Raw genomic sequence first — 5,123 nt, 5'->3', positions numbered from 1 at the left:
ATTGGAAAGTCCAATGGTTACCTCTTTAATATCACGTCCAATCAATGTGTCGGAAAGCTAAGTAGATATGCCTTACTTCCCGTACTGTAGCCAATGGGGGAGTAGATTCCCACAATGGAGTGATCCGTTTGGACAAATGGAGATGCGGGGTAAATTGTATTAGCAGGTGATTATGTTAGTAAATCTTATGTTATCAACACCAGGGCAAGCTATATACTGACTTTACAGATCAGCGATTTTAGTTCCTAGATTACTGACTGTTATATTGGGCAAGCGGTGGTTTTCAAAAGCAGCACGGCTGTTTGCCAAGGATATGCCTAGACCTCTTTGTGGGTATTTGACCAAGAAGAGGCTAGTAATGTTGAAATAACGTCATTATTTAAATTGAGAAAGGACAAATCAAATCAAATCAAATCAAATTTTATTAGTCACATACACATGGTTAGCAGATGTTAATGCGAGTGTAGCGAAATGCTTGTGCTTCTAGTTCCGACAATGCAGTAATAACCAACAGTAATCTAACCTAACAATTCCACAACTACTACCTTACACACACACACAAGTGTAAAGGGATAAAGAATATGTACATAAAGATATATGAATGAGTGGTGGTACAGAACGGCATGGCAGATGCAGTAGATGGTATAGAGTACGGTATATACATATGAGATGAGTACTGTAGGGTATGTAAACATAAAGTGGCATAGTTTAAAGTGGCTAGTGGTACATGTATTACATAAAGATGGCAAGATGCAGTAGATGATATAGAGTACAGTATATACATATGAGATGGGTAATGTAGGGTATGTAAACATTATATTAAGTGGCATTGTTTAAAGTGGCTAGTGGTACATTTTTACATAATTTCCATCAATTCCCATTTTTAAAGTGGCTGGAGTTGAGTCAGTATGTTGGCAGCGGCCGCTAAATGTTAGTGGTGGCTGTTTAACAGTCTGATGGCCTTGAGATAGAAGCTGTTTTTCAGTCTCTCGGTCCCTGCTTTGATGCACCTGTACTGACCTCGCCTTCTGGATGATAGCGGGGTGAACAGGCAGTGGCTTGGGTGGTTGTTGTCCTTGATGATCTTTATGGCCTTCCTGTGACATCGGGTGGTGTAGGTGTCCTGGAGGGCAGGTAGTTTGCCCCTGGTGATGCGTTCTGCAGACCTCACTACCCTCTGGAGAGCCTTACGGTTGTGGGCGGAGCAGTTGCCGTACCAGGCGGTGATACAGCCCGACAGGATGCTCTCGATTGTGCATCTGTAGAAGTTTGTGAGTGCTTTTGGTGACAAGCCGAATTTCTTCAGCCTCCTGAGGTTGAAGAGGCGCTGCTGCGCCTTCTTCACAACGCTGTCTGTGTGGGTGGACCAATTCAGTTTGTCCGTGATGTGTACACCGAGGAACTTAAAACTTTCCACCTTCTCCACTACTGACCCGTCGATGTGGATAGGGGGGTGCTCCCTCTGCTGTTTCCTGAAGTCCACAATCATCTCCTTTGTTTTGTTGACGTTGAGTGTGAGGTTATTTTCCTGACACCACACTCCGAGGGCCCTCACCTCCTCCCTGTAGGCCGTCTCGTCGTTGTTGGTAATCAAGCCTACCACTGTAGTGTCATCCGCAACTTGATGATTGAGTTGGAGGCGTGCATGGCCACGCAGTCGTGGGTGAACAGGGAGTACAGGAGAGGGCTCAGAACGCACCCTTGTGGGGCCCCAGTGTTGAGGATCAGCGGGGTGGAGATGTTGTTACCTACCCTCACCACCTGGGGGCGGCCCGTCAGGAAGTCCAGGACCCAGTTGCACAGGGCGGGGTCGAGACCCAGGGTCTCGAGCTTGATGACGAGTTTGGAGGGTACTATGGTGTTAAATGCTGAGCTGTAATCGATGAACAGCATTCTCACATGGGTATTCCTCTTGTCCAGATGGGTTAGGGCAGTGTGCAGTGTGGTTGCGATTGCGTCGTCTGTGGACCTATTGGGTCGGTAAGCAAATTGGAGTGGGTCTAGGGTGTCCGGTAGGGTGGAGGTGATATGGTCCTTGACTAGTCTCTCAAAGCACTTCATGATGACGGAAGTGAGTGCTACGGGGCGGTAGTCGTTTAGCTCAGTTACCTTAGCTTTCTTGGGAACAGGAACAATGGTGGCCCTCTTGAAGCATGTGGGAACAGCAGACTGGGATAAGGATTGATTGAATATGTCCGTAAACACACCAGCCAGCTGGTCTGCGCATGCTCTGAGGACGCGGCTGGGAATGCCGTCTGGGCCTGCAGCCTTGCGAGGGTTAACACGTTTAAATGTTTTACTCACCTCGGCTGCAGTGAAGGAGAGCCCGCAGGTTTTGGTAGGGGGCCGTGTCAGTGGCACTGTATTGTCCTCAAAGCGGGCAAAAAAGTTGTTTAGCCTGTCTGGGAGCAAGACATCCTGGTCCGCGACGGGGCTGGTTTTCTTTTTGTAATCCGTGATTGACTGTAGACCCTGCCACATACCTCTTGTGTCTGAACTGTTGAATTGCGACTCGATTTTGTCTCTGTACTGGGACTTAGCCTGTTTGATTGCCTTGCGGAGAGAATAGCTACACTGTTTGTATTCGGTCATGCTTCCGGTCACCTTGCCCTGGTTAAAAGCAGTGGTTCGCGCTTTCAGTTTCACGCGAATGCTGCCGTCAATCCACGGTTTCTGGTTTGGGAATGTTTTTATCGTTGCTGTGGGTACGACATCGTCAATGCACTTCCTAATGAACTCGCTCACCGAATCAGCATATTCGTCAATATTGTTGTTGGACGCGATGCGGAACATATTCCAATCCGCGTGATCGAAGCAGTCTTGAAGCGTGGATTCAGATTGGTCGGACCAGCGTTGAACAGACCTGAGCGCGGGAGCTTGTTGTTTGAGTTTCTGTTTGTAGGCTGGAATCAACAAAATGGAGTCGTGGTCAGCTTTTCCGAAAGGGGGGCGGGGGAGGGCCTTATAAGCGTCGCGGAAATTAGTATAACAATGATCTAGGGTTTTTCCAGCCCTGGTAGCACAATCGATATGCTGATAGAATTTAGGGAGTTTTGTTTTTAGATTAGCCTTGTTAAAATCCCCAGCTACGATGAATGCAGCCTCAGGGTGTGTGGTTTCCAGTTTACAAAGAGTCAGATAAAGTTCGTTCAGGGCCATCGATGTGTCTGCTTGGGGGGGAATATATACGGCTGTGATTATGATTGAAGAGAATTCCCTTGGTAGATAATGCGGTCGACATTTGATTGTGAGGAGTTCTAGATCAGGTGAACAGAATGACTTGAGTTCCTGTGTGTTGTTATGATGATCACACCACTTCTCGTTAATCATAAGGCATACCCCCCCGCCCCTCTTCTTACCGGAAAGATGTTTGTTTCTGTCGGCGCGATGCATGAAGAAACCAGCTGGCTGCACCGACTCCGTTAGCGTCCCTTGAGTTAGCCATGTTTCCGTGAAGCAGAGCACGTTGCAATCCCTGATGTCTCTCTGGAATGCTACCCGTGCTCGGATTTCATCAACCTTATTGTCAAGAGACTGGACATTGGCGAGTAGTATGCTAGGGAGTGGAGCGCGATGTGCCCGTCTCCGAAGCCTGACCACGAGACCGCCTCGTTTGCCCCTTTTTCGGCGTCGCACAGGGTCGCCGGCTGGGATCAGATCCATTGTATTGGGTGGAAGGCAAAACACTGGATCCGTTTCGGGAAAGTCATATTCCTGGTAGGAACGATGATGAGTTGACGTTAATCGTATATTCAGTAGTTCCTCCCGACTGTATGTAATGAAACCTAAGATTACCTGGGGTACCGATGTAAGAAATAACACGTAAAAAAACAAAATACTGCATATTTTCCAAGGAACGCGAAGCGAGGCGGCCATCTCTTTTCGGCGCCGGAAGACATCAAGGGCTCAACCTAACGCATAGTACCTCTAAACCTGAAGCATAGTGTAATAAATGATGTTTTTTATGTGACTTTAACCCATAGCTACAATGCTGACATAATGCCTTTTTACTAAAGTAGACTTTGTTGTAATACTTTGCTGCACCCCACAGATGAACTCGTTCTGCCTGTGCCAGATACTAACCTCACTCCCACACACACACAGAGAGAGATGGCTGACACAAACCATTGATGAGCACTGATAAGGCAGGGGGGCGCTCTGACCTCAGGGGGGCGCTCTGACCTCAGGGGGGCGCTCGGACCTCAGGCGCCAGTTGCTGGTGTCTGCATCAACATCTTGTCAATACAAGAGACAACCCAGACCAGCATGGCACTCAACGAGCACGCGCATGCATACACACACACACACACACACACACACACACACACACACACAAACCCCTGTTTCAGGCGGGAGTTCCACGAACAAAGAACATTACCATGAACCAATGAGACATTGATATCAGCCTGAAGGGGACGATCCTCCACTACCGACGACCAGTCAGCAGCACGAGCTGCCAGAATCTACCTACGTCATTACCTGTATAAAATGCATTGGACACTATGTATGGGGACTCCATTTTGATAGTTCGCTAGGAACTTGAAAAACGGAGCCGTGCAGCACGATTTGTCAGATATCTTCACATCTGAATAAACTGTCTTACTATATACCGATCCACCCTGTCCAGCGTTTTAACTTCGTCTCATTTCTCTAGTAACTGTAACATCAACTTTTGACACTAGCGAGGACTAAACCTATAGTTCCAACAAAAGCGACAGACAAACCACATTATGAGGGCATCAGTTTTGTTCAGGGGATCCATAAAGTTCTTCCTCTGCGCAGTTTGCAGACACATTGTGATACCTTTTGTTCACTAACACGATTCTTAGTACTTTTGATACATCCAGTGAGTCAACACTGTATCTGCCACCACACACACACACACACACACACACACACACACACACACACACACACACACACACACACACACACACACACACACACACACACACACACACACACACAGAGACAAACACACACACACACACACACACACACACACACACACACACACACACACGGTGAGATTTCTATAAGGAAGGCGTGGTTGAGTTTCCTAGACTACAGAGGCGTGTCCTATCGAACTTTCAAACTCAGTGACGCTCCAGTGGGCGTGGTCG

The sequence above is a fragment of the Salvelinus alpinus genome, chromosome 2, assembly GCF_045679555.1.
Source record: "Salvelinus alpinus chromosome 2, SLU_Salpinus.1, whole genome shotgun sequence".
NCBI lineage: Eukaryota > Metazoa > Chordata > Actinopteri > Salmoniformes > Salmonidae > Salvelinus > Salvelinus alpinus.
Note: the sequence above shows the minus strand (reverse complement) of the source record.